The sequence below is a fragment of the Lygodium microphyllum genome, chromosome 6 (genome assembly GCF_053477565.2).
Source record: "Lygodium microphyllum isolate KBCC chromosome 6, Lygodium_microphyllum_v1.1.10, whole genome shotgun sequence".
Classification (NCBI taxonomy): domain Eukaryota; kingdom Viridiplantae; phylum Streptophyta; class Polypodiopsida; order Schizaeales; family Lygodiaceae; genus Lygodium; species Lygodium microphyllum.
In genome coordinates, this window is record NC_141140.1 from 144,244,724 (window position 1) to 144,262,344 (window position 17,621).

Sequence of the window (17,621 nt, forward strand, 5' to 3'; positions counted from 1 at the left end):
CATTACTTTTGGTGATTCAGCTGGAGGTTCACAAAATGAACCTAATGTTCAGCCAGCTGCTCCTATGGAAAGTGCAGAAATTCAGCCATTGGCTGATCGGAATATTCAGCATCATGCTGAAACAGAAATTCAGCAAGAGCTTGCACACAGCCAAGATGCTAGACAGCTACCTAGATGGTATTTGCAGACTATGCAAGATAGTCCTTTGGATGCACCCATGGCTGGTCGTACTAGAAGGCAAACTTGTTTGCATGATTCAGCACATACTATGGAGTTTATTATGGCAGCAAGTACTTTTGATAATGAAGAGCCTGAATGTTATGAGGATGCACAACACAATGTGCATTGGATGGCAGCCATGCAAGCTGAATTAGATTCTATTACTAAGAATCAAACTTGGGATTTGGTGTCCTTGCCATTTGGGAAGAAAGCCATTGGAACGAAATGGGTCTACAAATTGAAAAGAAAAGCAGATGGATCCATTGATAAATACAAGGCACGGCTGGTAGCTAAAGGCTACGCACAGAAAAAGGGCATTGATTATGAGGAGACATTTGCTCCTACTTCCCGTATGACGACCATCAGGTCTATGATTGCTTTGGCTGCACATTATGGTTGGACAGTACATCAGCTAGATATCAAGACTGCATTTTTACATGGGGAACTTCAGGAGGAAGTTTATGTACAGCAGCCCATTGGTTATGCAGTTAAAGGCTCAGAACATTTGGTATGCAAGCTCAAAAAGGCACTATATGGTTTAAAACAAGCTCCTAGAGCTTGGTATGAAAAGATAGATGCTTTCTTGCTTGGTCAGGGGTTTCTAAACAGCTCATCTGAGTCTACCCTTTACGTATGTAAAGAAGGGGGATCTATGCTGATTTTATGTCTTTATGTTGATGACCTTTTGCTCACTGGAACACATGCTGATCAGATTTCAGCATTCAAACAAAATTTGCAGCAAACTTTTGACATGTCTGACTTGGGAGTTTTGCATTACTACTTGGGCATCTAGTTCATACATACTGCTCGAGGTATTGGGTTATCACAGTCAAGGTATATTGGGCAGCTTCTTGAGAAATTTGGCTTACAGGATTGCAAGCCAGTTAGTACTCCCATGGAACCTGGACTGAAACTGTCATTACATGATGACAATGATTTGTTTGATATACATACATATGCTCCTGCAGTTGGATGTCTTATCTATCTATGCAATACTAGGCCGGACATACAATTTGCAGTTTCAGCTTTGAGCAGGTATATGCATCAGCCACATATGTCACATTGGCAAGCTGTCAAGCGTCTTTTTCGCTACTTGCAGGGTACTCGTTCTCTTGGGTTGCTTTATGCCAAGGGGGGACCACTGCATTTACATGCTTACAGTGATTCTGATTGGGCTGGTGATTATGATACACGTCACTCTACTAGTGGCAATTGTTTCTTTCTTGGCACTTCTTGCATTTCTTGGCTTAGCAAGAAACAATCCACTATTGCCACATCGTCATGTGAAGCTGAATACAAGGCAGCTTTCACTACCACAGTTGAATGCGTATGGCTTAGACGCTTGCTAGCTGATTTGGATGTATCTGTTACTAAGCCTACTCCATTGTTCACTGACAGTCAGAGTGCCATTGCAGTGGCACGGAACCCAGTGTTTCATGCTCGCACGAAACACATTGAGATTCACTATCACTTTGTCAGAGAGAGCCTACATGCAGGTGATATCAGCCTTGTCTATTGTCCTACCACCAGTAATGTGGCAGACATCTTTACCAAAGCTCTTCCTCGTGACAAATTTGAAGCATTTCGCGATGCTTTAAATTTGATATCCTTTGGTGGCGGATGATCCTTGTACTCTTGATCACTCTTCACTCCAGGGGGGTTTGTTGGGTATTTGACTCACGCCTTACTTACGCCTACGCTCATATGGGAGTGTCGGTGATCAGTAGGACACTAGGGCACTTTTTACTCTCGGTAGGAGAGGTTTTTTCCCCCAGACTTATGGTCTTATTGTCGTATGTACTTATGTGCTTATGTTACACACATTTGGGCACTTAGTGTGTGTCGGGTGTGAACACCCCCCTACAACCCTAAGGTTTAAGGATTGTACTTTGTACTTTCAGATTACACTCATTCAGTCTATTCTCTTGGGTGTTGTGCTTCAACTCTGTCTCTCACTCTCACACTGTCTACTGAATCTCTGCTGTACCTTGATCCTCTGCTCTCACACAATGGTCAATCATCCCCCACATTCGTTTAGCAGCTTCTTCATGAGAAGCTTGGCTAACTTTGGAGCAGATGTTTGCACGCAAGAATGAGACTCGCATCTCTTTCCTAAAGAAAGAGCTAGAGACATTGAAAATGAATGAAGGTGATTTTACTCAGGATCACTTGAACAAAATTTAGGACTTGCGAGAGCAACTCATGAATGTTGATGAGTACTATTCGGATGCACAGTTGATATCCACCACTTTGAACTCATTACCTCCTTCGTACTTGGCTTTTCATACGGCCTTAAACCTCACAATGAGGATTGTCGCGTAGCCAATCACTTTTCTTCAATTAGTCAGTTTGCTTCTAGAGGAGGAGCAAACACGGAGGAATAGTGGTGTGGATGCTATAGCGTCTGAGCAAGCTTTTATGGCTAGACAAAAGGGCAAAGGCAGCTAAGTGAAGAATGCTCCGCAGAGTTCTGGGACTTCTGGCATATCCCAGGTAAACAAAAAAAAAGAGGGCACACAAGCCAAAAAGGAAAAATGCCATTATTGCAAAAAGCCCGGTCACTACATCACTAAGTGCAAAAAGCACATTGCCAAAGAGAAAAAAAGGAGTCAGGAATGTCTGTTTCTGATGCTCCTTCCACTGCTACTGAGTCCGCGTCCTTTGTTGCAGATAGGGATTATTGTTTTTACACATGCAATTATGACACCTCTTGGGCAGATCAAGCATTTAGCTCTGCTAAGGATACAGCCACTTGATTTTTTGACAGTAGTGCTTCTAGGCATATTACATCTCGCAGAGATTTATTTACATCTATTCATACAGCTCTAGTTGGCAAGTCTGTACAGTGTGACAACAATGCATCGTACCCTGTTAGAGGTATTGGGGAGATTGTGCTCACAGCCATTGATGGCTCTATTCTCTGCCTACATGATGCTTTATTTGTGCCTAGCATAAAGAAGAATTTGCTCTCTATCTCTTCTTTGGCACGTTGTGGATTGCATGTCACATTTGATGATAACCGATGCATAGTTAGAGACAAAGAACACATGACTTTGGTCTTGACAGGCACTTTATGTCATGGGTTATACGAGTTGGATTCTCTTTCAATTGATCAATCAACGTACTTGGCATCCACTCTTACTCCTGCTATGATACACGCAGAGTTATGGCATGCTAGGATGGGGCATGTGAACTTTGGCAACTTGACGCTCTTATAGCGTACGCAGATGTTAGATGGATTACCTCTACTAGAGAGACCTCCTAAGCACTTGTGCGAAGGATGTATTTTGGGAAAAATGCATCATTTTTCGTTTCCCCGTGATGTTGCTTTTAAAGCAACACCCACGTTGCAGTTAGTGCATTCAGATGTATGTGGACCTATGCAGACAAAGTCATTGGGAGGATGTTACTATTTTGTGACTTTTATTGATGACTTCACTCGATTTTGTTGGGTCTACTCTTTGGTCTAAAAGTTAGAAGTGTATGATGCATTCTTGGCTTTTCTTGCACTTGTTGAAAACCAGTCTGGTTGTAAAATTAAGACTCTCCGTTCGGACCGAGGGGGGGAATACATGTCCTCTATGCTGAATTCCTTTTTGAAGCAGAAGGGCATTGTCCATCAGTACACTACTACTTATACTCCACAGCAGAATGGGGTTGCAGAGAGAAAGAATCGGTCACTCATGGAGATGGCCAAATGTATGCTGAAGGCAAAGAGCTTGCCTCACAGTTTCTCGATGGAAACCGTCATGTGTGCTTGCCATGTTTTGAACAAATGTCTCACCAAAGCATTGAAGAAAATTACTCCTTTTGAGGCTTGGAACAGCCAGAAACCTTCTGTTGGACACTTTCGTACCTTTGGGCGCCTTGCATATGCACATATTCCAAAGGTACTCATGAAAAAGTTGGATAACAAGTCTGTCAAATGCATTTTTATGGGATATAGCAATGAGAGCAAAGGCTACAGACTCTATAATCCTATTTCTAAAAAGGTGTTTGTCACTAGGGATGTACTATTTGATGAAAACTCAGAATTGTCCCTGGCTGGTTTAGATACATATTAGGCTGCCCGTGATGTATTTGAAGCGCTGCTGCCCATTACTACGTAGTATGCTTAACAATTATGATATTCGCTTGTTTTCGAGATTTAATATAAAAGAGAATGACACTTAAAGCTGAAAATGAAAATTACTCACAAAATTACAGCCATGCAAATGTAAAAGTAATGGAGACAAGATTGAGGGTTGAAGATGGGCAACCCCCCCCCGAAGGAATGTATTTCTGCTCAACCCAAGTCCCTTAGGAAAGAGCTCAGTTACAATCAACCTGAGAGTGAGGAGAAGTAATTCTCACTCTCACAAGATCATGCAAAGATGTACAAACACACATGCATTATCTATTATGCAATGATAAGAACTAATTTCTTTACAGTATGAGAGAAGAAAGAGAGGAAATCAGCCTTCTCCATCGTTGAACAGTAGTACATGGATAGGGCTTGCTTCTTGTTGCTAAAATGGAAGAAAGAGCTTGAAAAGGAGGTGCTGTAATGAATTTACAGGCTTGATGTCCTGTAAAACAGCAGTGATAGAAGAGGGAATATGGAGGAATTTGATAATGGAGAAGTGGGGGATGCTGATGGGGATGGATGGGGCCAGTTTCTGGCTATCTGTGGGTGCTGTACATGAGTTTACAACAAAGAAAAATGATGCTGAATAAAGAAAAACGAGCTCTTATTTATAGGAGAGGGACGAGCTAGTACAAAAGGGAAAAGTGGAGTAGCACAAGACAAGTGTCCAGCCACATGTCATGAGATGTGACAAGTGGTGGGACACTTGGAAACTTGTGTGACAAGTGTCTTGACACTTGTCTCTTCTCTATGGCCTTCCTTTTTGGATTGAATACTGTCAAGAATAGAAACAACCAAATTTAGTAAGCACAGTCAGAGTACAGAACTTACTACTTTTAGAATGACATCCCTATTTTTTAGGACTAGCATTTTTAGGCTAATTCGAGACTCCTAAAATTTAGAGATCTCCTAAAATTTAGGGACCCCCCCCCGCCCCCAATATGGGTGTCATATGAAAGCTTTTTCCGTGTACATCGCAAAAATGGTATCCGAATCTTCATGTGACTTTCCTATGCAAAGAAATGTGCATTTCAAGCTTTCAGCCCACACATGCACATTATACAAGCATTTCATGATCATGCCAACTTGTTGATTGTAACTGTCTGTTCTGGTGGATCTAGCCCACACTTCAAGGCATCAATCCTTTTTGTGTGCGAGTCTAACCCTGATATGCGTGAGTTCTAGTCACAGGCGCCCAATCGGGCCATATAGGTGGAAGTGTGAACTATCTTTTCTCTAACCCACCGCGTGGGTCCACCATAACCTGTGACCACTCATCAGTGGCCAGCTCCAATGCACTTTTCTTTATATCTAATTAGTGCAAAGGAAATAAATTTAATAAATCATTATATAGACAAATTAATGAAAAAGGATACAAATTCTGTTACTATAGAGTTGTGACATTTAGCTAGAGTTTCAACAAGTGAACTCAATGTTCAACCAGCTACTCCTTTGGAAAATGCAGAAAATCAGCCATTGGCTGATCTGAATATTCAGCAAAGTGCTGAAACTGAAATTCGGCAAGAGCTTATGCACAGTCAGGAGGCAAGACAAATGCCTAGATGGTATTTACAAACTATGAAAGATAGTCATTTGGATGCACCCATGGCTGACTTAAACTGTCATTACATGATGATAGTGATTTGTTTGATATACACACATATGCTCCAGCAGTTGGATGTCTTATTTACTTATGCAACACTAGGCCAGACATACAGTTTGCAGTTTCAGCCTTGAGCAGATATATGCATCAGCCACGCATGTCACATTGACAAGCTGTTAAGCGTGTCTTCCGTTACTTGCAGGATACAAGATTTCTTGGATTGCTTTATGCCAAGGGGGAACCACTGCAGTTACATGCTTACAGTGATTCTGATTGGGCTGGTGATTATGATTCACATCACTCCACTAGTGGCAATTGTTTCTTTCTTGGCTCGTCTTGCATATCAGTGTTTCATGCACGCACGAAACACATTGAGATACATTATCACTTTGTCAGAGAGAGACTACATGCAGGTGATATCAGTCTTGTCTATTGTCCTACCACCAGTAATGTGGCAGACATCTTCACCACAGCTCTTCCTCGCGAGAAATTTGAAGTATTTCGCCATGCTTTAAATTTGATCTCCTTTGGTGGCGGATGATCCTTGTACACTTGATCACTCTTCACTCCAGGGGGGTTTGTTGGATATTTCACTCACGCCTCACTTACGCCTACGCTCACATCGGAGTATCGGTGATTAGTAGGACACTGGGGCACTTTTTACTCTCGGTAGGAGAGGTTTTTTCCCCCGGACTTATGGTATTATTTCATATGTGCTTATGACATACACTTAAAGGCACTTACCGTGTTCGGGTGTGAACACCCCCCTACAACCCTAAGGTTTAAGGGTTGTACCTTATACTTTCAGTTTACACTCTTTCAGTCTATTGCATTGGGTGTCGTGCTACACTCTCTACTGTCTACTATTTTCTGTGCTGAGCTTCGATCCTACCTCCACTCTCACAAAACTTGGCATCTCAACATGCACTAGAGGTATCAAAAGATTTGTACTCAGGTCCTAAACCATTTAGGGTAACAACCACTAAATCCTCATCATCAACATCAGCTCCAACTAGAGCTAGCTGATCTGCAATGGTCTTAATTTCGGTCACATAGTCCTGTATGCATCAACCTTTCCTATCCATATTGTTGAACTTCTACTTTACCTAGATTTTGCAAGCACTAGTGGTCATGCCATAATACCACATCAAAATATTCCAAGCATCCTCTGGTGACTTGCAATTCATTATTTGCATAACCATTGCATCAGAGATACACAAGGACAACCAATGCAACATCCTTTGGGCTCTTCCTATCCATGCTCGATGTGCCCATCTCTATTCAGCTATAGGATTTTTATCAAGAAGCTTGGGTTCAACTTCAACACCTATGACTAAATCCCAATAGCCTTTTCCAATCAGGAAGTTTTCCATCCAAAACTTCCAAATAGCATAGTTATTGTTATCGAGTTTGTCACCCACTATCTAAGTTATATTATCTGTTCTCTCTACATTTGCCATGTCTGCAACACAATATATTCACTGCAGCAATAAAAATTGTCCCTACTTGACTTCGTGCAGACCAAGTAATTTTCACAGACAAGGTGCTTGTATGCACTCCAATCAATCCAATAAATATGAAGACAAGCTGTCTGCAATATCAACTATGAGTGATCGGCAGCAAGTTCTCTGCTGAATTCTGAATGTTCTCTATTCAGAAAACCCCTTAAAGCATTCCAAACATATGCCTTTTCATTTGGAAGTTCATAGACATTTCTATGAGTATCGAGACTTTCTTACACAACATGTAGCAACCAAGAAGTTTCTTACAATTGCAACCCGCCAAGTACCTCTATTTTACCATCAATAAATCAGTCTAGAATTGAGCATTAAAACCTTCTAGTATTCCTCAAGGCACCCACAGTCCATGTAGTAAGATCCAAGCATTAGATGACATCAACATGTAGTTCAATGTGCTTCTAGCATCAGACCAAAGCTGGTACAGTTTCAGGACTGATTCCAAGACCATTCCAGGTCTGTAAATGCATTCAGATCTCTGAAGTTTGGACTCCTACTCATGCTCGAGTGCAAGATCTTGAAGGCATAAACAATGCCAGTCAGTTCATGTTGATTTAGTATGTCCTTCTTGTGTATTCAAAGATTGAGATGCATCTTACTGCATTCACAGAGAATAGGCTGCAATTAATTGCCTGTCATAGTGCAAGATTTACTTCATCATTCAGCCTGCAAGTACAGCTCCAGACTTGGAAATCCAATGCTCATAACCATTCATAAACCATCCACTAATCATGTGGCATTATCTGAGCATTAATGGCCAACAACTCAAGCTTCGCTGAATGAGCTCCAAACATTACATACAAGCTGCCTCAACTTTATGACAGCACTTAGTCTGTTACATAAGGCTTCAGATCACTTTAGGAGTGCTCCACCACATGACAAGCATACTTAGTGACAATGCTCAGGAAGATCTTTCAATTTTTGTGTTATTCTAGCTCCCAAATGAGCTGCAAATTGCTTCATTTAATGTTCAAATAGCAGGCACAATTCCCTGCAACTCACACTTATCTGTCCACGTGTTCTCTGCTGCTCAGTTTAGTGCTACCATTTCCAGCATTGCATAATGCCCAGGAAGCAACACAAAGTAACCATTATCTCTCTTGATCAACAATCAAGTATGACAGCACTTGTCAAAGCTTAAATGTTGTCCACGCTATCATCCGAAACCATGCGCAATTTCAAGGTTGTCCATGCTGATCAGAGACACACGTGTTTGCTGGTGGTTGAAGTTCCAATAGTCAATACTCAACACTGCTCCAAATGTATCAGAGAAGAGCTAATGGACTCCCTTGAATGCCGTAGAGAAGAGCTAATGGACTCCCTTGAATGCCTCAAACAAGCCCTAATCAGAAGACACATCAACTATATGCCTCTTAGCTGAGATTGTCATTGACTGCAATCCACATTCAGGTCCCAATTATGCTCAGGCTCGGCAAGACCATGCTCTGATACCATGTTAGAAGAATGGGAGAGAGGAGGCAACAGGGAGCTGACTGCTCTCATTTTCTTTATTATTCAATTTACACCCCAACTGAGTAACCAAAACAACTATGTCTAGGTGACCAAACCATACTAATCAGCTAACTACAATTAAGTCACGTACCATACCGATCTGCTAACACACATGCTAGGGACAGCTAGACACATAATTGTCATGTTGGGTCAGCAGCTTGAGCTTGAAGTCTCAACATTTGAATCCTCCACTTCTCAAATATAATTGAGTCGAGGATGGGATGGAATGAAAAAGAATAAAGAAAAAGAGTCTAGATAGACAAACATTGGCCAGCTTTATAGGAAATGTTGCGTTAAGACCCCCAAGTCATAGTGCGCCAAGCACTAACTAGCTTGATAGAAAAGGCTGTGTTAAGTCCCCACTAATGAGTCAGTCCGAGACCAACAAACACTAATCAACTTGATAGAATGAGTTGTGTTAAGGCTCTGAAATGAGTCAAGAAAACAACCCTTAGATTGTTGAGGGTAGCAATCCATTGAGTGGGGGTGAGTAAGGGTAAGGGCTTTGTAGGTATACCATGAGGTTACCTACAGATGCACCCTTATGGGAAGTAGTAGTCACTCAAGCTCTACTTAGGTTGTGCTTCTACATGTGATTCCCTGGGCTCAATGGTGAACCCTCACATGCGCGGCGTCACAATGGTGTAGTCCTAAGATATGCCTCAATGTTATATCTTTCGCTATCTTGAATACAAAGATTCCTTACGGATATAACTTGTGTGCCTTTCTGTTGTGCCATTTATATGCCTCATGACAAGTTACCATTGAAAGTCCCGTAAAGGTATGCAACAAGGATTTTGTGTGTGTGTGTGTGTGTGTGTGTTGGGTTGGGGGGGGAGACAAGTAATCCTAGCATTAAACCCCCCACCCACCCCCAACCCCTCCCCCACCACCCCCCCGCTAAAATGACATCAGCCTTTCTCAAAAACTCCCAAATGCCTTTATTCATTTCAATGGGCTATATACCAATGTATGAGGTGCATTTTTCACATTACACCATTACCAACATATATCTAGCCTACTGATGATTCATCTCAATACACTATTTGAATCGTTGAGTAACTCCTTCCTATACAAAACTGCTACCACTTGAATCACAGCTACATGCTCAATGCATGTCTCTATCTTATGTATCAACTCCCATTTATATACAATCACTCGTAGGAGTGTGCTTTGGTGACCTTGATGCATCTCCAAGTAAAATATAATATCCCTACCTTTGAATGTCACCTTGCATGCACCAACATCCAATCGTTGAGCACCACTGGAGTTCCATACTACTAGTTTCAAACTGGTTCCACAGGTCTCGCATCATCATTTGGTACATTTCCCCAAAATTACAACTCTCCCATCTCTATAAAAAGTGAGCTTACCCTCTTCCCTAACTGCCTTGATTCTTGGCATACATTCCATCGTGTGAGCCAGGTCATCTCCTAGGAATACATTGTCCTATGTTGTGCTACGAAATCTCCCATAGCCCCCAAGATGAGAGCACATCCTTTTGAGATTTCTTCCATCCCACTATGCTTGTCAACTCTTTTATCCAATCTACAAGATGACGTGTGTATGGTATCCTGGCTACCCATCTTCAACTCCAAATCCTTGGTGTGCTCCAAATTTTCAAGTACTTTCAGCCCACCTACTTGCACATGTTGTGTGCATACCTTTCTTTTCTGCTCTTCTTCCAAGGAATCATTGATGATGATGGTGGTAATTGTAGGATTTGCAGCTGATTTTTAGCCCTCTTTGACCACCTATATCCATTGCTCTGCTTCCTCCACCTGCTTTTGTGACTTCTTGAGTACCTTTATGCCAGGACTAGCCTCTTTCGTAGTTCTTTCCCCCTTTTCCTAGAGAAGATATCCTCTTCCTTGATCCTTGTAAATTCATCAACAATAGTTAGATGTATTTTTCCCTCTTCCACTCTGGTATTGGCCTGCATCTCCTCCAATTGTTCTTTAGGATGATTATTTCCTCATCTTGGGCTGCAAATTTTGCTCAAAATGAGACACGCTCTGTCTCAAGCTTCTTAGTTCTTAAGGGCATTAGCTGTTGCTTTTTTCTTTTTTTCCCCGTAAAATGTGGCTGATTATATTACTCAAAAAAACTGATTACAACGGAGTACTCATGCTCAACAGACCAAGCTGGAGCTAATGAAAGTCACAGATACATCATATATACAAGCCTCTCAAGGCGGTCCGGGGGGGATGGGGGCAAGAAGCCATGGAGGGGGGTGTATCGCCATCTGGAGCTGCCTGCCTGCATCACAAAGAATAGGTCCTAGCCGCCCCAAGTGCACATGAAATGACATCGAAGCTCCTGACGAGCCCTGGACTTGCCTTGCACCTGATCCCATCGGCCTCGAAGGGAGTGGATGATAGAGGTCTAGAGCTCTGCTAAGGTCGCCTATACTGAAAGTCTCTCTCCGTTGAAAGCCACCTGACACCGCGCCTTCTAGATATGCCAACCAGTAAGGCTCCCTATGATTTCCCATACCTCAGAGCGGTCTGTTGTGGGCTCCAATACCTGGCAAATGGGTAGAGCCTCTAAACCCACCACTGTGCACGACCCTGCCTCGATAATGAATATTGTATCCTACATCTCGGCCTCATACAGAAGGTGAGGGCCCTGGCTAACCACCTACCAGCAAAAAGCTCCCCAAGAGATACATCCAAGGCTGGGTGCTATGCGGGAAAGGATGCGGCATACTTCTCTCCACACGAGCTGTGCCGCCTCACACGACCAAAGGCAGTGCTTTGGGATTTCCATAGACTGCTGTGTGCAGCGCTTACAAACTGCCTCCTTCTGCATCTGGGCAAGCCCCACCGCCAAGCCTCCATGTGCCACCAGCCATAAAAAATACGATACCCTCCTCGGCCTCCAGCTGTCCCATAGGCGACGCCAGAAGGTCCATCGGAAGGGCTCCGTGATGCTGTGCTCCGCCCAGTGCTTGCTACATGACAGCGCCCAATCCATATCCTCCTGCATCAGTACGTGTGTGCCAATCCTGGCGGTGTACTCCAAGAACCTCGGTGGCTTCTTGGCGATCACAGTGGCCGGCCAAAGCCACTCTCCCAGATCCCACTCCAGCTCATCAAGGGGCCTTCCTTCCCATATCCAGAGGCGCCACTCCTTGAGCTCCTGCCAAAAGACCAAAGGGTCCAACCGCCATGTCTTTCCCTGAAGACCAATCACCCAGATCCTCTTCCATGAAAGGACAGCTATCCCCTCATCCTACTGCCCTCTGTCAAGAGCCAGACGCCCCCCCTCCTGCACTATGAAAAAGGTCCGAGGTGGAGCGCCACCCACTCTTCCTGCCACCTGTAGGGGGATGCCTGCTGGTGAGAACCTAGCGGCCCATATCTCCTCGGGCTCTATCGGCTCTCGTATCAGGGGAGCAAGCCACTCCTGAGGTATTGCTGCGTCTATCTCCCTCCTCCTCAGCTCCACTCCTCGCTGGCAGCCTGATACTTGCTGCAGCACCTCCTCATCCGCTATCATGTACCTCTCTCGCCATGTCCTAATGGTACGAGCCGGGCTAGCCTCCCAACCGGCACTGGATGTTGGGGCGCTCGCCAATCTATGCCCCTTCCCGGTCCCTAACCTGGGGGTTCCAAATCACCGGCTAGCGGTCTATCTCCTTCTGGCAGCCTAGGGGGCTCTGGATTAGGGCCTTACGGAGGCCCTGCCACATGCAGAGCAAGCTGCATAGGAAGGGTGATCTGGGCTGACGTGAAGATCCATCTCAGGGACGGCCTTCACTCACCGCCAAGCCTCGGTCTACAGTCCTAAAGACCCTCCTGCAATAAGACCTTCCAAGTCTGCCCTCCCGGTGTGAGGCCGCGGACAACTAGCTTGCCCAGGAGGGCCATACTCTGATACTCTAGGTCTATCATCCCAAGCCCTCCCTCTGACCGATGTCGTATGATGGTCGCCCATGCCACCTTGGCCCTGGAATCCCTGGAGCCGTCTGACCCGAATCAAAGGAAATTCCACACTAGGCGGTGAAGCTGCATTACGCAGGAGGAGGAGAAGCACCAACACGAGGCGATGTACCAGGCCGTCGCTAGGAGGACCTGGTTAACCACCAGGGCTCGGCCGGCTAGTGAGAGGCGAGTCGTGCTCCAATAGGTCAGCTTCCTCCGAATAGAAACAAGGACTGGAAGAAATTGCTAGGCGGAAGTGATGTCAAGTCCCACCTGGAACCCTAGGTATCGGACGGTCTGTCCTCTGCTCACCCATCTAAATCCCAGGTGGACGCCCCACTCTGTGCTAGATCCCGGTCTGTGAGGAAACCAACCGACTTTTGCCAATTGATTTTTGCTCCCGCTGCAGAACAAAACACCTCAAGAGCCAGCCTCACTCTCTCCAGCAGCATCAACTCGTCGTCCTCTATGTAGTGCGTTGTATCATCTGTATACTCTAAGTCTAACAACTCAGTCTCCTCTCTTACTAGAAGTTGGAGGCCACATAATCCGCTCACACATGACCTGAGGAAGTGAGACATCACCTCCACAAAGAGAAGGAATAGGTACAGGGCTAAGGGGTAGCCTTGTCGGACCGATCTCTCTAGCCGAAACTCCTCCCCTCGCCTCCCTCCTATGAGATTGCTGATGGCTGATCTGTAAAGTGCGGAGACCCCGCAAATCCAAGCCTGGGGAAAACCCAACCTCACCATGGTGCCTTCTAGGAAATCCCAGTCCACCCTGTCATAGACTTTCTCAAAATCCAAGAGTAGTACGGCCAATCTCTGCCCACTGTGTTGGGCCCACTCTGTCGCCTCAAAGAAGGTGAATACATTGTCCAAGATGCTCCTATCCTGGATAAAGCCTGTCTGTGTGTCATGGATGATGTCTGGAAGCACGGGGCGTAGTCGCCTACCAATCATCTTTGCCAGTGCCTTATAGGCCACTGACAATAAGGTGATCGGTCTCCATTGGGAAAGCTCCAACCAATCTCACCCTTTGGGGAGAAGACTGATGAGGCCTGCCGAAAGACTCCCATGCATCTATCCTGAAGTGAAAATCTCCTGAAAGGCCATCAGTAGGGGATCCTTCACCACTTTCCAGAAGGTAGTGAAGAAAGCCTTAGAGAGGCCATCCTCTCCCGGGCATAAGGTAGTGAAGAAAGCCTTAGAGAGGACATCCTCTCCCGGGCATTTCTGCCCATCCTGTGTATGGAAAGCCTCCTCTAGTTCCTTCGCTGTGAAGGGGGCTAGGAGGGAGTGTCCCATCTCCTCTATAACGAGGGACGTGATGTTATCCCAGACCTGTTGTCTACATCGTTGTCCTCTAGCTGAGGCTATCTCCTACTGGAAGAGGCGACTGTAGTAGTCGGTGGCAATCTCCATCACCTCGTCTGGGCTAGAACGGGTCCCCCCACACTGATCTTGGAGGCTGCGTATCTGCTCTCCTGAGGTGCGAGGCTGGTGCACCTGGAAAAACTCCCTGCACATCGTGTCTCCCTTCCACGCCCAGAAAGTTGCTGAGGTGCGGAAAAAGAACTCTAAGTACCTGTCCTCTAGGCAAGCAATGGCTGCTCGCGCATGCACCTCCTGTGCGTGGAGAGTGGGATCCCTTGGTGCCTCCTGTAATAATCTCTGCGTGGCTACAAGGTCCCGCCGGAGTGCTCTCTCCTCCTCCCAAGCTCTGCTGCCTGGCCAGTATGGCTACCTCTTGGTAGATTCTGCTCGACTCAGCTAGGACCTCTGCAACCTCCTCTGCGATCTGGTCCATCCTGCCCCACTCTTTGGTCCAAATCTGCTCTATCTGTCTCGTCACCTCCTCCCTCCTATAGATCGAGTTAGGGATCCGACAAGATCATGTATCTAGGGCATATGCTGGGGGATCTAATGTTAGGAGAACCAAGCAATGATCGGACAACGTGGTGCCCGCCAACTGCCCAATATGGCCTCCCTGAGAGCCTCCCCACTCTCCCACATAAAACCTATCCAACCGCTCCAACAGGACTCCACCTAGCTGCCTGTGTCCCCAAGAGAAGTCCACGGACCTCTCCCTCCTATGGAAGGCAGGGTCTCTCCAGGCATCGCGTGCTCCTACTGCCAGTAGAAAGACCTCCCATGCCTCTGCTCCTCCCCGGCCATGCCTTGGTAGTTTCTTCCTCTGCCCTGCTAGTCCTCCAAAGCCTCCAGGTTGTTGAAGCCTCCTCCACCAATCCAGGAATCCACCTCTGGGAGTCCTTCCGCGATCTCCACCCAGAACCTGTTGCATGTCCTAACCTCTATAGAGGCATAGATATTAAGGACTCCAAGGCACGAGTCCCCAATGTCCAATCTGATCCATAGTACCCTCCGTGCCACTATCGTCCCATGGTCTCATAAAAAAGCGGTAAGACTCGGACCAATAGAGGTGCATACGCCTCCACTCCTGCCGTGGGTACCTATGGCATGCTCCCAGTAAGTGTGCGATCTACCTGGGAGTAACTTCCCTCCTCATTGGGCCTGGGTGGGGGTGAGCATGTGCTTCTGTAGAAGTAAGATGTCAATCCATCCAGCAAGGACAGGCTGCAGCTCCTACCGAACAATCAATTTCCTGAAACCACATGCCCCACTGTAGTGGAGACTATTTATATTCCAAGAAGCAAGGTGTAAGCTCATGGGGAAACCTGTGACTGACCGAACAGGTATCTGTTCGGTGTGGAGGCTGCTGATGAAGAGGAGCTATGAGGCATGCAGGTACGCTTTGCCGCCGGTTTGGACGGCGAACTCCAATCCACCATGGTGGCTCTCGGCCGAACCATAGGGGTGATAGATGTTCCAGGCGGTACTATCAATGCATCTATCAGCCATGCTGAGAGTCCAGACTCTGTGCACTAGTAGAAACGGGCAGCTTGTGCCAGGGGCCACTCGATCACATCCCTCGGAGCTCTCCACTGTGAAGGGGCTCAAAAGATAATGCTCAGGTGAGGGACCTTGGCACCAGCCCACCAATTAATATCCATCATGCAACTAGGCCACTGTTGTGTAAACAATGCTAGTCCTTCTTCTCCCATCCACTGGGAGGTGTGGTCCGCCTCCTAACTCTTCCTCTATCTGTGTCATCGTCCACTCCCCTGCGTGAGAGGACTGAAGAAAAAAGGCATAGTTTGGTCCATCCGATAGTGCTAGTAGATGGACCTTACCCCTCCTTGACTTACGAACCACGAAGATCCCCACCTCTAGAGCTAGTGGGAACTCTCCGCGCTCCGAACTCTCAAGTAGGACCATGGGCCACTACGGAAGAACTCCTGTGGCAACAGGTGTGCCCATCTCGGGAAAGTGTAACGGGCGACAGGGGTGGATGAGCTGGTGGTTGTATGGGAGGGGGAGGACTGCTAGTGCAAGGAGGATGTAGGCATGTGTGGCTCATCACCTCCTTTGGGAGGAGGGGGGGTGGATATGGGGGGATCGCCTGAACCAGATGTGGATCAGGGGGGTTGCTCTTGGTACGGGGGGTGGTGGGGGGGAGGATGATCGAGGGATGGTGGGATGGACGGAGGTACATAGCGGGTGTGGGGGGGGGGGGGGGGGGGGGGCGGGGGGGCTGGTGGCCCTAGAAATGGAGGGCTATGGGCCAGGATCAGTGGGGGGGGAGGGAGGGGGGGAGCATGGGATGTGGAGGGAGATGGGTGTGGGAGCTGTGGAGACTCAGGAGAGGTAGTCTGTGCTCTCTGCTGCCGAGGCTGGGTCCGAGACATTGGCTACGCCCCCCTGCCATCTCCCTCTTTGTCATCTCTGTACCCGTGTGAAGCCATCAGCATCCACCTACGGGCCTATCGACGGAGCCACCTTGGCTCCGAAATGCGTGCAACCTGCTGCCTAATGCCCAAAGTCGTGGCAGCGCAGGCACTGCCGTGGCTGCCCCGTCACGATGACCTTCTGCCTAAAGGAGTGCCCACCCACCTCAATCTCTAAGAACAGTGGGATATTCTTGACCTCTTTCACTGCCACCTGTACCTTTGGGACTCATGCAGCTGTCACTGCATCCGCGAAGGACACGAGAAGGATAGTGCCGAAGAGTCGTTCAAAGTCTTCCACCAACTAGCGATACTCTATCGCTAGGCCGGGGAAAAGAAGGGTGACTGGGTGCCAAAGAAACCTGTTGTGGAGTGCAAATGCCTCCACAGTAAAGCCACTGTACCAAGGGACCATGTATATGCCCCCCTTCATGGACACATATGGTGAACTGGCAAGCAACTCGCAAGCTGCGTCTGCCGAGCTGAGCCTGACCATGAAAATCCCTTGGCCCATTAGGACCGCCTCCACGATCTACGTTGTGCCGATGCGCAACGTGGAGTGAAGCCAGTCCCAAAGTTGGGCCCTGGCTGGGGAATGTCCTACTACCTGACCATAAATCGTTGTTTCCTTTAGCTCCAGCTCCTTAGCTCGGACGGCTAAGAGCTACTCCTCAGAGAGGACAACCGGCAAGGTGTTTGACTGGGGGGCACTCGCTGAGTGCGCCGGCGTCTGACCAAAGGTTTCCATTGCATGACCCTTCTAAGGAAACTACCAATCGCATCGCGGTGCTACCTAAGGGGGAAAGTTGCTGCAAGGGAGGGAGCAACTTGGAGGGTGGGGGGAACAAGGAGGGCTGCTGTTTTTGGCAGTTTTTTTTTTTTGGAGGGGGGGGGGGGGGGGGGGGGGGGG

General features: G+C 46.8%; 1 protein-coding gene across 7 annotated transcripts in view; it reads right to left on the reverse strand.

Moving 5' to 3' along the window:
- Positions 1–17,621, reverse strand: part of LOC148035237 (N-terminal nucleophile aminohydrolases (Ntn hydrolases) superfamily protein) — a 131,659-nt gene that overhangs the window by 41,038 nt on the left and 73,000 nt on the right. The gene's annotated exons all lie outside the window — the stretch shown is intronic.